Below are 15,515 nucleotides of genomic sequence, written 5' to 3'. Positions count from 1 at the left end.
TGCATTATTGACCTTACATACCGTTAGTTAATGTTGTACAAAGGCATTCAGCAGATTTTTCACACCAAAAGTTTTCTGGGCAGCTTTCCAAAACTTAGCAGTAGTTTAAAATGACCCCAACTTTGTGAATGTGAATGGAGCCATTATAGGGTAATCGTCTTTCCCCAGCTTTAACTTACATTTAGCAGCTTCCTCTGAACTAAGATTTTTTTTTTTAATGACAGGCTTTAACTTCTTATAAAGTTAATTCTACTGCAAATTTTTTTTTTAGTAATATACAATGAAATCATTCCTAGCTTGTCTACATAAAGAAAAATCTGCAGTGGCTTGTCAGTTACACAGAGCATAGTTCTTTCTTTGATAGAATGTAGGACAGAATATTTTAACCTTTGGGTTTTTAATATCACTTTTATATTCCAGCCTTACAAATTTTGCAGTTGGGTTTACTAGGGCTCTACAATAAGATGATTAAGAAATGTGATGTGCAAGGAACAATATAATAGTGTGGTTCTTTTCAGCCTTGGGTTGAACTGTCTATTGAAAATTGTAAAGAGCAAAAATAAAATGTATTCTTTACTGGAGCTGTGAAAAACTCAGAATTGAAATATATGAGAGATGCCAATATTTTGAAAGAGTTTTCTTACTGAATCAAACCAAAAACTAGAGATTGCAAAATTTCCCACAGTTTTCATTTTTTGGAAAAATCATTTTTTTTCCAGTTTTTTCCAAAACAAAACAAACCTGCTGGTTACTGTGATTTCTGGGGCTTCTCACACTATCCCCGATTCCCTAAATGACACCCAACTCTGAAGCAGCCTAGGCAGTCCCTATGTCAAACAGCCACTCACTATGCTCCAGGGTGTCTAGAATCAGTGAGATCACGGACAGGGCTTTCAGAGTTACCAAGCTTCCCACAGCATAGAAAAAAGCGTAGAAGTCATGCCAATTTAAGCTGGGTTCATGGTGAGGAAATTGACAGTTTTTTGGGGCCCTAACTCTGAGGCAACTGGTATGGCAGAGCTATCCTAAAGTTACAGAAGCACTGGATTCTCTGGTTTCAAGGTAGCCTGCATGTTACAACTTCCCCAAAGCTGTGGGCTCTGGAAGCTCAGGCTCCCTAAAACTCCCATAGGAACCCTGCCTGTCTTTCAAGATAAGTTAATTAAAACTAAAAGGCGGGGAGGAGGAAGGGGAGAAACCATTTGTTTTTGACAAATCAGCATTTGCTGTAAAAATTCCTGACCATCTTTACTCTTTAATGGTTTAAAATAGTTGTGTCATAGGTAGATGTGAAATACACAATGGGCATGTCTATGTGTGCATTTGATCTTGGCTCTGTTTACTCAGGTGTAAACCTCTGCAGATGAAGTGCTCCAAGACAGGCTTCTACTCACGCAAGGACTAGGCAGCAAATCTGCTTCTTTTAGCACCCAATTTCCTGCCGCCCTGCAATGGGCCCCTGCCACCACTGGGCGAGCTCCAGGCGCTGGCCGCAGCTGCTGGCAGCTGGCAGCCTCTTCAACAGACAGCCCTGCACACTGCTTTTTGGCCAGCCACTTCCCTGGCCAGGAGCAGTGTGCCCAGCACAAGAACAGCACATGGCAGCACTCTCTTCACCACCTCTGCCTCCCTGCACTACGGCTGCTCCAGCCCCTGCCCCTAGAAGTGATGACCACTGCCCCATGCTCCCACTGTGCTGGCACTGCTGGCCTACCACACTGACTGGCTGGAGACTACAGCCAGGGAGCTCAGCAGGATGGGCTGCTGGACGTCCAAGGGGCCCTCCTCTGGTGATGTGTCACTGGAGGTGCAAGGCTGGGGCAGGGACTCAGGCAGGCCACCCATGCTGCTGTAGACGGCATGGCTGTGGCCTGTGTCCCAGGGCATAAGGATGGTGTATAGTTGCCGCATAAAAGGCATGGACTTATGGGTACCACTGGACTGGCAATAGTGGTCAGTCACGGTGACCCACTATGCCTGCAAACCCTTGACCTTTATGCAGCACTGATGTGCTGACCACATAGTTGTGTCTGTGCTCCGGCATCTGGCTTGATAGCACCCCATAGATGTGGGCATTGGAGTGCCCGCCCCACTTGAACTGGCACTGCACCTCCACCTCACCCCATTGCACCATGAGGTTGCTAGTCTCCTCTTTGGACCAGTTGGGATCCTGGGTGGTAAGCACAGGTATGGGCACAGGCCTGAGTGGGAAGGATGCCATCTGGGATTCTGCACTGGCTCTCTGTGTGGCTGTCCCAGTGCTGCCAGGCCTCAGTGCCCAGTGCAGGGGAATGGCATGGGACTGGCAGCCATGTGGGAGAGGCAATGCCCCACAGCACCTGCAGACTCCAGACAGGCTGCTGGATGTGCACTGTGGGCAGGTGAAGCTGCCACCTACTGCCCAGAAGTTGCCTGAAGCTGGGCCTGGGGGACTGACAGGCCTAGCCAGAGGCTACGGCAGCCTGCAGCCTGTGGGCCTGGATGGCATGGTCCTGGCAGCTTCATGGGGGTGCAGGCAGGCTGGCACAACTAGGCTGTGGCCTGCCCAGGGGGGACACAGGGGCCTGGAGTGCCCTCAGGCTCCCTGGTGGTATTCCCCAGGGCTCAAAATGCTGTAGCTCAAAATGTCTGTAGGCTTTTAAAGCCTGACACAGGGGCTGCCATAGAGGCAGCCCAGCTCTGGGCCAGGAGAGGCTGCCAGCCTGGAGCCCTGGGGCTAGCTTGAGGCCAGCCCCCTAGTGGCAGGGCAGACCTGAGAGCAGACTTGCTCCCAGGTCACGTCTACACATTTGTTACTGTGCAGTAACTAATCCTGTTACTTAATCCTGAAAACAATTAAGGGTTTTCACTGCTCAGTAAGCATGCACATGTGTAAATGTGTGCTCTTACTGTGCAGTAAACTAGGCTACTGCGCATTTAGGCACCTCATGTAGATGTAGCCATTATGGTTTAGTCAGAGATGATGTGACCAGATTTTTAAAGACACTTTTTCCTGGTAACAGGAAGAAAAAAACCAGTACTTTTTTATGGTACTGCAATTCTTTTGGTCATGAGTCAAGCAGAATGTGAGAGTATATGGAGACAGGGATGAAAGAGATAACTACTTATGGAAAGCCAAGTGCAAGATCAAGATAAAGGCCTTAAAATAAGTGATCCCCAGGTTTCCTTGGTATTTGGTCAACCCAATCAAAGGATTTTTTATTGTTTAATATATCTGAAATGTTTCAAGTATGATTAATGCTCAGCTAAGTTTATTACAATAATAGCATTCAGTTTTGCTTCTGTTTTAGTAGTTCAACTTATTAATATTTTATGGAACAGAATACAATGCCTATAGGAATAAGACAATATGTTATTGCTTGCTAAGATTACTTACATTTCCTCCTTCCAGCCGGATATCAGGAATTGATATTAACTGAATTACTAAGTAACTACATTTGTCCTGAAGCAATCAAGGAGTTTGGTAACCCAATAAGAGATGGGTGCCTCTGTCACAAATATGTGGGAGGCTCTCAGACTGTCAGGCAATTAAGTGGACCTGAATAATCCTATGTAATTAAGCTTCTTACTGTATAATTATCTTTATTTTAAATGTGTCTTTTGATGAAACATCTGTTCCCTGCTCTAGATTTGAAAAGATATACCCATGCACATGATGAAAATGGTGCTTGTGAGACCATCCCACATGGTGCTGCAGCTTAGTTCCTTGGCGACAAATGTTGTAATTTGTTCTGTCTTTGCGTGCAAGAGGCAGGTGCCATAGCGTCCGTGGCCTGCTTTGCCTGACCTCCATGCTTGCTGCAGCTGCCTTTCATATTGTTACCCAGAGAAATAATTGTGTTTGACAACCGGGCTGAGGATCATTACATGGTGAAGTGGGGAGTGGAGCATGCCGGTAACTACTACCAGAGCTATTGAAGATGGCTATGCATATCCAATGGAGAGGAAGAGGGAGAAAAGCAAGTGGGTCCTAACAGCAGGATTTTAGTTTCCTTTCTGTCACACCATAGCATGGGGGACTGCATAGAAAAAAGGTGCATTTGTGTTGAATACGTTGTCTTTTTCAAAGTATTTTTATTTGTGAAATACGATGGATATTTGTAAGCTATAACCTCTATTAAATAGAATTGTCTTCCCCTATAACTTTTTAAAGCAAGGGTGGTTTCTATTAAATTAAATTACATTCTCCCTTGGCTTCCATAGTTAAATGTTCTACCAATGGTATCTACAATGAAAGAACCTTCTTAGCAAAATTGTATGTTATATAACTGTCCCTGTCTAGATCAGCATCTGAGTAGTACCCAACACAGCTCAAATCCATGAAGCAAGGGTACTTTCTTAACTTCCATTGCCTTTGATTCTGGGCCTGTCCAGGAGCTGGACTAATTCTTCACTGCAGCAATGCATGGACCCAAAAGTGCACTTTTGGGCATAGAGATATTCCACTCATATCCTTTCTCCCTGGGCATACTACCTGTACCAGTTTCCAAAGGATGAGATCACTTTGGTAGTCTATCCTACATTGTGAAGACCTTCACAATGGCTAAATCTTCCAGTAACCTGTTAAGCTGATGTTATGGCAACTTTACACTGTTTTAGCAAGGGCCATGATCCAGCCCAGCTTCCTAAAGAATCATCCTGTTTCCTCTCCATTTGGATGGAAAGGGAGGTGTCTTGTTATCATGTATATCTTTCCTGTGATATGTGTCAGAACCCATTAATTAGATGCCTATAGCACAAAGGAGAATTGGTATAGCACAAAGGAGAATTGGTATAGCCCAGAGGAGAAATGACATAGCACAGAGGAAAATTCCATGGGTTCGATACATATGGCATAGTTTTGATGTCAGTCATTCTGGTGGCAGTAACTAGGTCATGGAGGAAAATTCCGCTATGCCTGAACCCAGTAACCAAATGCTACAATAGTGGAAAATTACAGTTTAGAAAAAAGTTCCCGCCACTCATATGCAAATTCACATTATTATTGGCCAGTTTTAAATTATTCCTACGTGGTGACCAGCGATTGGCTTGCTAGCCATATAAGAGGTTGAAGCAGTTTCTGCCCAAGTTGGAGAACTCCACACACACCTCATGGAGAGCTCTGAGTACACTGTGGAGCCTAGCAAACTCCACCCGTGTTTCAGAGCGAACTTAGCAGCCTGATCAACTACTAAGGACTCCCCGTCACCGACCCAAAGGGGCCTAGCACGCCCCCACCCGAGACGTAAGACGACTGCTGGCTCGAACACCCCGAACACATTTGCAGACTGACCAAACGAACTTTGTAATTTCTGCTCGACCCAAGTTTTGTTTACAACTGTAATCAAAGCAAGCTTCTGGCCTGCACTGTACAAGCAGTGTTAGTAAACACTCTTTTTTGTTCAATCAAAACGCTTGAGTACCTGATTCCACTCCAAGCGTCACAAGTACCCGCCCGCCGACTAGGGCTCCTAAGGCCCTGAACCCCGTGCCGCGGCTCTCAGTGGCGACAATATGCAGTATTAGATTTGTTTTGCAGATGAAGAAAGTTGTGGCACAAAGAAGTTGAATGGGTTGCCTGAAACTATATGAGACAGTGGGAGTGCCAAGAATATACATGAATGCTTCCAGGCTTTCATTTTCCTGTTCTACTGCCACATAAGGTTCTTTGAAGCTCTTCTCTTTATAAAGACACAGATAAACCAAACTGGCTAGTTGTTAATACTTCAGTTTCATCAGACAAACCTCCTTGATAAAACATTGCCAAGTAGTTGAATGGCTTAAAAATGTACATAATTTGTGTTGGTCAGCACTACTGAATGAGCTGTCAAAAAAAGCCTGGAGGAATTTATAAACAGACTGATAGTCTACAGTATTTAGAATTCTCCAGCATAGCCTTGACTAAAATTGCGAAATGTTTTGGGAGGAAAAAGCTCCAAAAAGCTTCCTATCAACAGCCCTAATTACTGTCATGTATCCTATTTTCACAGCAAACACTGTTCCACTTTAAGATTCCTGAGGGAGGCAAGCCATTTGGCCCTCATCCTTGGCATCATTCCCATTTGTTCATTTGTTATGGCACTGCCCTCTCCTGCCACTATAATTAAAATTATATCCATTCCAAAATTCCAGTGCCACTGACCTCCATAAAAAGTAAGCTAAACATTTCCCTTAAAAATTCATTCCTAAATGAACTTGGCCTCTAAGTTTTCCCAGAAAATACATAGGATTAAATAAATTCCTATTCAAATGTCTAATGATTTTGTGTCAAAACCCCTGAATTTTTCTATGAATTGTTCTTCTGTGATGCATCTTAATGCCTTGAATCTGGAGTTATTTTGTAAATTCCTATTTTCCTTTTCACCTAAAGTAATGGGGTGATTGATTGAGTCTGCTGAAGCATGCCAATTAATGTGCTCCAGCCAGCCTCCACATCTCATGCATCAGTATCCCCACACATCAAAATGGCAGTGGGGGCACTTTAACTAAAGCTTGTTTGATGAGTTTTAGATAAAGTGCCGCTGCCACCATTTTGAAGCACAGATATGCTGATACATGAGATGCTCCAGGTGCTTTAGTCAGAGCTGCTCTAACCTAAAGTCCTCCCCTGTTCCCCCCCAAGGAGCATGTGTAAAAAAGCCCATAGTGCTTAATTTGGTTTGTGCAATACATATGTGGCGGAGCAGTATCTCATAGGAACTGAGGACAAGGATCCTGAAGAGGGAGAATGGAAACTGGGTCTGGAGAGTGGTGGGAGAGAGAGGGAATCTGGGGCTGGAAGTTGGGGCAGGGAGAGATTGGGTCTGGGAACAAGATAGAGCCATATGAGAAGCCATAGCAGAAATTGAGCAAGAGACATGGAAAATTAGCAGGGCTGTGACAAGGAACTGAGGAAGGAGAGAACGCTAATTTAATGAGGAAAGAAGATACAGAGGGAGAAACAGAATTATCTGGGTACAAGAAACTAATAAACTCCGCAACACGGTAGGACTTGTAAATACAAATCCTACCCTGATGCAGAGTTTTTTTGTGCTTAGCAGTGCACATGTAGATACTGACCCAGGTGGCTGAGACATGAGGGTGCTTCAGTGAGGAGGGTGCCTGCTGGCTAGCCCCTCATGGAAACATCCTTGTGCCCCAGCCAGCCCCTCCACAGCACATTGAGCCCTGTCAGAGCAGCCCCAGGCTGGCAGGCTGACCCCCGGGGGTTCCCTGCTACATAGGGTTGATGTGACCTGGCTCAATGTACTGCTGTCTGGGTACATGTGTAAACAGTGTGCCCAGGAGCTTCTTAGGAGCAATAAACTGTGGAACAATAAGGTCTTCAGTTTATTGCTGTGCATTAATGGCTTGGGTAGATGTACCCAATGATTAGCAAATGGGCCTTGTGGGACAGGTATTGTAAGCATAGGGAAAAGCAGGTGGAAGTCAGGTTGAGAGAGAAGGACTAGTAGGTAGAGGTTCCAGGAGGGGACAGGAACAAGAACTCTCTGAACAAACTGGCTGGGGACAGGATTTTGTGGCAGCAGAAATCGGAACTGTAATTGCATCCAAATTTGATACTTGCTTTATGCAGATATTGAATTTAGGTGGGATTAGCCTAAATTCACCATTTTTAAGGTACATTAAGGGTGCGCACGTGTAGACACGTGCCCTTAATGCCCCTTAAATTGGGTTAATACACGTGTAGACATACCCATTATGTCTTGTAGACACACCCGGAATTTAAGACAGATTCAACATTAATAACTTAGTGTAACACACAAACACAGATTCTATATTTACATATATTTACAGAATGATAAGCACAAATATCATGAGGAAAACTTGTTCTCTCTATGGCAAGCTTTTCAAACTTTGCATTCCAGAACAATGATGTACTTGAGGAAAATGTGTTTAATTCAGGTGTGAATTGTGTGTCTGTGTGCACACGCTCACACGTGTATGTGCATGTGTGTGTGCAAGTATACATCCATGCACATGCACTCATGTAATTAGCTGTTAGGGTAAGTCTTTGATTGGTTTAAATTGTCATAGTTATCTTGACTTCAATAGAACTATGAGAGTGTGCACCATCTGAGTATCTGACCCTTAATGTGCTTCTGTGCTTCAATATTATTTCTTTAAAAGGTAAATAGGGTTGAAGCTTAGAAACAGTAGCTCTACCAGCTCCTGACAAACATAAAATTAGGGGATTTTTTGTATGAAAACATGTTCAAATTGAGGCAAAGACTTTGACATCTGCTGGCTGTATACCTATATAAATAATATCCGGATCCTACTACCCTTTCTAAGATAAGATTCCCATTTAAGTCACTGGGAGAAGCAGATGAGTAAAATGGGTTGAGTTGGGTTCAATATTTTAAATTTCAATTTAGGGCAAATGTGCTTTATTTAGGTGGCTAAGATATAATAAGAAATAGAAATGACAGTAACATGGCCATGAATATGTTGAATTCATGCATAGTTTTTAATATAATTTCCACTTGTCAACATCTATTCCAGACGTGTTTATTACTAAAGACAGTACCAATTTAGGTAAAGTGTATTTTATGAATACTATCTATCCTACAGTCTTTCCTGTGAAATACTCACTGTGCATGGAACTTCGCTTTAAAAGGCTTTGAATGCTGACATGAGAAGTGCTTTTACTTTATAATAAAATGTGCAAATTGCATGCCCTTATTGTGTGCACTGTATGCAAATTGGCTTGATTGAACTTATTTGAATGTCTTATGCGCTGGGTGGGTGTCTAATGGATGGTAAGCATTTTTACGCTACTTTTATCAATGTTTTTGTCTTGGACTATATTTCAATGAACTGAAAAACCCATATATAAAACTTTCAGATTATTCTATTACAAGAAAAGCTAGGATACAATCCTAAAAGCAAGTCAGTGGGCTACATGATCTTATAGATAGGGTTCTAGGCTGCAATTTCTGGATCTGCTACTGACATGATTTTTAACCTTAGGTAAATTGTTATGCTCTTGGTTTCCTCTCCCATCTATTTTTGTCAGAGTTGAATATTTAGATATTCTATTTAGACAGTCCAGGTCATGGACTGCCTCTTACTTTACAGGGCCTAGTACATTGGTATATTAAGATGAAAAGGTGTAAATCAGGGGCCCCCTATACACCTGTTCACTTCCACTAGTGTGAATCAGAGATCTCCTTTACATGTACAGGTCTAAAGGTTTGATGGGATGTAATGCACAATTCATACAATTGCACATTAGATCCCATCATGACTTACTGCAAGTGCAGGAAGACCCTGCTACATGTGCATATTAAAGCTCATTAGCAACCATCGGTAAAGTTAGTACACATTTTAAAGGTCTAACTGCCTAGCTAGTTGGAGTATTTTATTGTATGGTAGTTACTTTGCATGTGTTGCTGGTCTCCAGGTAATTATGCAATTAACCCATTAATTGCACAATACCTAAAATGTATAGAAGGGGCCAGAAGGGAATTAGAATCTCCCTAATTCAAACTAGTTTATGTGATTTGAGGTAGGAAGAGGGGGAGGAGACAAGAGGTGCAGGCTATGTTGCCAGAGCATGTGTAGTAACCAGTTATGCTTTATAGAGTTGTAGCTTAGAATGGCAGGTGACAGCTAGAGCAGCCTGTTATGACCTTGTTTCCACATCAAGGATATCCCTCGCTTCATGGCTTTGACCATCAGTTTTTTTTATGGTGGATGCTTACTTTTGCTATTTGCTGTCTCTGCTGTAGGAACAGTTAGGATTGCCATACTAGATCAGATCAGGAACCCTCTAACTTAGAATCCTATCTCTAACAATGGCCAGCACCAAATGTTTCAGTCAAGTGGAATCACATTGTTATAAGTTATGCTTGTTTACCTGTTTCATCAGAAAACTGTCAAAAGAAGCCAAAGTGTTCCTGCAAATCTAGATACTGGTGTTTTTTGTTGTACCAGTCTTGCTCTTCTTAATGTTTCCTACACAATTAATATGTTTCAATTTTATCTCTTTCATGAATTTGTCAGTCATTCAACACTCATTTCTCTTGCATTTGCTGTCACAGGCCAGCTGGGCACTATGAGCGTATCGATTTTATCACAGGCCAACTGGGCTGTTTGGTTCAGTTTCAGATCAAGGCGGCAAAGTTGGGAGTGAAGTAAAGGTAAATTTATTATAGCTTGCACATACACAACAGTTAACAGAAAGATAAATACAATAAGCAGATAATGCAGTATTTAAGAGCTAATAGTAAATAATAACAGATATATATAACAACAAATAGATCAATTCTGTTGCAGGCCAACTGGGCACTGTGAGGGTATTAGCCACTGGGCTATTCAAAACAACAGATAGACAGACATGGGTTGGCAACTTATCAATAGTCCCTCAATGCCAGGTATGCGTCAAGTGATTCCAGCGAAGTCAGGCGTCCCCGATCGATGCTTTCAGAGGGATTACCGGGGAAGATCCCTTGATCAGGATCTGATCCTCACTCACATCGGGAGTCCAGGGTCCAGGCGTGGAACAGAAATGACCATTCTGTTCCCTCCTTCCTGCTGGTCACCTGATGCATGCGCTTTTTATACCTAGTCTTATGCTAATCTGTTGGCTTTAGAGTCACTCACAATGTTGCCCTATAGCTTTTACCCTATGGGATTGAAAGGTGTTAAAAATTATCATAAAAGGTTACTACCTAGACTCGGGTTTATCCAATAAGCAAATTACAATGCAGCACCTTTAGGTTTGAAATTAACATTGCTCCACCTAAGCCCCAACCCCTTTTAGGTTTTCTTTGAATATGCTTTCCTGGAATGTGTTGGGTGTGCCAGGCAGTTGGATCCATTTTTTTATCGTTAAAGCTGAACCCTGAGCAGAAACCGTTAGGTCAGCTAATCTTGCATCTACAGCTTTGCCTATGGGGCCCAGTCAGTTCCACGAACAGTTAATTTTATCATTTTGGTTAAACTTATGACAGACAAGTTACATTTGCGGTTTACAAACTTACAAGCTTTATATTAACTAATATTACCTGTTTAGGCAAAATACCAACTGCCTCTAAGAAGCACATATTTATTGCTTATTAATCCCTCTGGTTCTGGCTGTCACAATTTGCCTATACAGAAGCAGAATATCCTAGTCGGGACAAGTCCATGCTTACCCCATCCATGTCCTCCCATAAGAGACTGGTCAGGTTTGAAGCTTGCCTGCAGATATACATGGCTTGGAAGTGGCAGGAATCAGGGAATAGTCAAGCCTTTTGTTGTGCTACACCTAGGCAAGTGTTGGCAACATAACAAAGAGGTCTTTGGCATTAGGAAGATCATATGAGAAGGACTGCAGGAAGCGTGGAAATGAAGCAAATGAATCACAAGGAAAGACAGAACCTGGCAGGGACTAAAGATAAGTGCAGGAGGTTACAATAAAATACTAAAGGGTAGCTGGGTGCTATTAGTTTTCTGCCCACCCTTCCTCACCATGTCTGCAGCTCATGCTGCTGTCCTGATCACCCTTCCATAGTTACATTACTGCTAAAGAAAAAGCAATATGAGATGTATGTATGGCAGAAACAGGAAAGATCTGCTGATGCAGGGAGAGAAAGACACCTGAGAACAGAGAATAAAAGACCTGATTTTCATTTACATGGACACCCCCATATGCTGCTCTGTCAATATTAAATAGCTTTAATGCAGATTGATGTAATATAATGCATTTTTAATTTCCCACCACTATCCCCTGCTAGTGCTAAAGGCCTTACCACAAATGAAAATTGAGTTCAAATATTTGAGGGGAAAAGGTCAGATTTATCTATTTTAAAGACTACTTTTATGCTCTCTTTTCTAATACTGATCTTGTTGTGCTGTGCTTTCTGAAGGGCACTATACAGAACTTAACTCTTTGCGGGGTTTCTGAGTAGGGAGACATAGGCTGATAGGGAGTTAGTAGGTGGCAAAGGAAGGTTCTGTGATGTAGTGGACCATATACAGTGCATACTAAGTGCATCTAAAAGACTCTGTGGGTGCGTCCACACATGCAGGCACGTGCGCTTGCAGCAGCTTGAATAGGAATGACACAAATTTGAATAAGGGATTTTTGCCTCAGTGGACATGCCCAGACAAGCACTTTGGTGTGGGGCAAGTTGTGCCACTTGGGTCAAAATAACCCTGTGCAACTCCTCCCAGATCTGCAGCCAGGGGGAACTAGAGCCTGGGGCCAGCACCTGTGCTGTCTCCAGCAGTATAAAAAGCTGCCCTGGCAAGTAGCTCAGGGCTAATTGCTCTCAGGAGACTTTCATGTACCATCTACCTGCTGCAGTAGTTAGACAGTGGGGGCTGCTGCCTGGCTATGACCTGCTGCCACCTGCAACAGTATGTGGCTCCAAGGCTACACACCTGCCAGACCCAGATGGGGACTGCATGGCTGCATGGGGGCTGCCAGTGGGCTGTGGCTGCACAGTTGGCCTTTGTGTGGCACTACTGCCATGTGTGTTGCCCCCCTGCCATCTCAACAGCTATTGCCTGGAAGATGTTTGCAGTACGGTGGCCTGCTTTGAACTGTCAAAGCACGTCCTCCTGGCCCCAAGTGGCAAAGAGGTCAGCCACCTCCATCTGTGTCCCAGGTGCCAGCCCTGAGCAGACATCTCTGCCTGGGTCCTGCCACTTGCCTCACTAGCAGGAATTCTGGTGTTCCCTATTTAAAAACTGCAAAATCTCTGATAGAAAATCCCAAATTCACTCTTTAAAATACCCCAAAATCCATGTTCTTCCACAATGAAAACAAAAGACTGCTATATATATATATATATATATATATATATATATATATACACACACACACACACAGCGAGAGAGGCCAATCAGTTGGGCAACAGTTCTAAAGCAATTTGGAAGCATACCAGTGTTTCTTTATCATCATAATAAAATGAATTCTAAATATCTATATGTTTTGATGTTTGCTTTTAGTTTTCTTATAATAGAACAATTAGAGCTCCCCTGGGCTCTTCACTAACTAGGATGTGCAGACAGCTGCCCCTGCAGCCACAGCTCCTGCCAGGAGGTCTCATCCTGTCTGGCAGCTGGGCACAATGAATGCATAATGGGGGGATGTGGGGTTTGCAGGTGGGGGGTGGAAAGAGGTGTGGGGAATGTGAATGTGTGGGTGAGTGTGGAGGGATGTGGGGAGTGGGGGGACTGTGTGGGGGAGCTGTTCAGGAGGGGTGGGTCCCCTGCCCCATCACATGGTGCAGCACCCCCTCAAACAGCATATGGACTGCCCCCCCACTGGGCACCATCCCTCCCCCACAGGACCCCAGACTCCCTGAAGTGTCCCAGCCCACCCTCCCCGCACAAGGCCCACAGCTCACCCTCACAGAAGCAGCAGCTGTCAGGCGCTCAGTGCCCACTGCAGCCAGAGCCCCCAGTGGCATGGCATGGCGCAGCCCTGGCCACCTCAGACATGACACTGCCTGTGCCACTCATCACGGGTCCAGCTCATCGCAGTACAGTGTGGCATGGAGCTATGCCTTCAGGCAGTGCTGGGCTGCTTGAGCTGTCACCTGGGGCCCTGCGCCACTCACAGGGGCCAGATGTCATGTCAAGCCACGTCCTGCCTCCAGCGGCAGTGCTGCTGGACCCACAGTGTGTGGGGGGAGAAAGTGCATGGTGGGATCCAGCCTGGCACAGCCCACTAGTGTGCCTTTGCAGTGGACCAGGAGGTGCAGCTCTGGGACACACGGCTTCTGTGCAAAGGTGCTCTAGCTGCGTGGCCTTGGCCAGGTCAGGTCAGGCAGGCCAGGTACATTTTCCATGAGGCTCAGGTGACCATGCATTGCAGCCTGAGCCTCATGGAAAACGTTCCCGACCTGAGTCAACCCAGCCCAGGCACAGGAGCTGCACATCCCAGAGCCGTACCTCCTGGTCCTGTGCAAACATGCACTAGTGGGCTGCATGCTTTGTGGAGGGGCTCAAGCGGAGGCCACTGTATGCCTGCCTCCCCCTTCATGGCACTGGTGGCAGCAGCCAGCGTGGCTGTGGCCCAGTTGGAGGCACAGCCAGCAGCAACACAGCGCTTTGTGACTTGGGCTCTGTACATGCTGAATGGACCCGGCCCAGCCTGACCCACTAGTGCATGGCTTTCCCAGTCCTGTCCAAAGTTGTGTGCTAGCGGGCTCGGCTGGGCCGGGCCAGGTCAATTCAGCATGTACAAAGCCCAGGTCACACAGCACCATGTCACCACTGGCTGTACCTGCAGCCAGGCCACAGTTGCGCTGGCTGCTGCCACTGGGGGAGGCAGGTGTGTGGCAGCCCCTGCTCAAGTCCCTCCACAAACCCACACACAGACTGCATGTTTCCCCCCCACCACTCCTCACCCCCCCACTCCTCACCCTCCCATCCCCCCGACACTCCGCACACCACACCCACCCACACCCATAAACCTCCCCCCAGCCCCATGTCCCTACTTACCCGTGATAGTGCCTGGATCCTGATCCTTGCCACGCTTCAACTTGCCCCAGCATGCTAAGGGTTCATGCCCCACATACTGGAGCAGCAGGATCACCATAAAGCCACTCTTGTCAGAAACCAGAGCATCTCTCTGGAGGACCGGCTCCTGGGTTATCTCAGGGCATAGTCAGGGACTGTGCCCTGCCCTGCTTTTTTCCCCTTTCTTTTATTTTCATACCTGGATATTCAGGTATCAAATTTTGAGCCCACGCTGCAAATTTGCAGCACGGGGAACATTTTTTTGTTTCCAGTGTGCCTCTTGCCATGTCCTAAACTGCTTTGAGATGTGGTAAGAGGCACATGCAGGCTCATCTGCACATCCCCTTTGGCTGCATCTACACATGCACATTTATTGCATGGTAACTGAAATTACAGCGCAGTATGGGCGCACATCTACGCATGAATGCCCATGCTGCATAGTAAATATGGTGTCTTACTCCAACATGAGTGTAAATTTGATTGAGGCATCATGCAGGTATCAAATTTATGCCTGATTAGTTACTGTGCAGTAACACACATGTAGATGCCTTGCTGCGTAGTAACACTGTGTGTGTGGATTGGCCTGGGACTAACTGTAGTCCCAAGTCAGTCCACACACAGCATTAATGTGCTTTGATGCCTGCATGTGTGGACGCTGGCCTATTCCCACTCAGTATGCAGTAAATTTAAACTGGTGTAAATGCACGTGTAGAGACACCCTGTGTGTATAAAATAATTGTGGGCAGGCTTAAGACATAACCCCCCATACCTAAATGTCATATCTTTCCATGGAAACCCTTGTGCCACCCCTCCCTGAGATGTTCAGCTCTGAACCCTGAATTTATTTGCAGAATAGGTCTCATGCTTTTCCCTATCTGACTTTTCATTATGCTTAAATAATTGACATTCACACCTGAATTCTGGCTAAAAAATTCAGAACATATTACATATTACCCTTGGTCAATAGCCCTATGACATTCTTTCCTGTACACATTATTGTTTATCTTTGCAACTTCAATTTACATGATAAAAATCAAGCTTTGGAATGGATTTGGTATTCAGTGCAGGTGATATAG

The 15,515-nt window shown here is 44.9% G+C and overlaps 1 long non-coding RNA gene across 8 annotated transcripts in view; it reads left to right on the top strand.

The window, feature by feature from the left end:
- Positions 1–15,515, top strand: part of LOC109280822 (uncharacterized) — a 195,945-nt gene that overhangs the window by 114,869 nt on the left and 65,561 nt on the right. The window contains exon 2 of one of the 8 annotated variants that reach the window (XR_009461035.1): positions 10,026–10,124. The exons of the other annotated variants lie outside the window; for them this stretch is intronic. This is a non-coding gene — a long non-coding RNA (uncharacterized LOC109280822). The remainder of the gene's footprint in view (positions 1–10,025; positions 10,125–15,515) is intronic. 8 annotated transcript variants of the gene reach the window in all.

This window comes from Alligator mississippiensis, chromosome 3 (genome assembly GCF_030867095.1).
Source record: "Alligator mississippiensis isolate rAllMis1 chromosome 3, rAllMis1, whole genome shotgun sequence".
Classification (NCBI taxonomy): domain Eukaryota; kingdom Metazoa; phylum Chordata; order Crocodylia; family Alligatoridae; genus Alligator; species Alligator mississippiensis.
The sequence above is the reverse complement of the archived record's forward strand: the minus strand, read 5'-3'. Positions and strand labels throughout refer to the sequence as shown.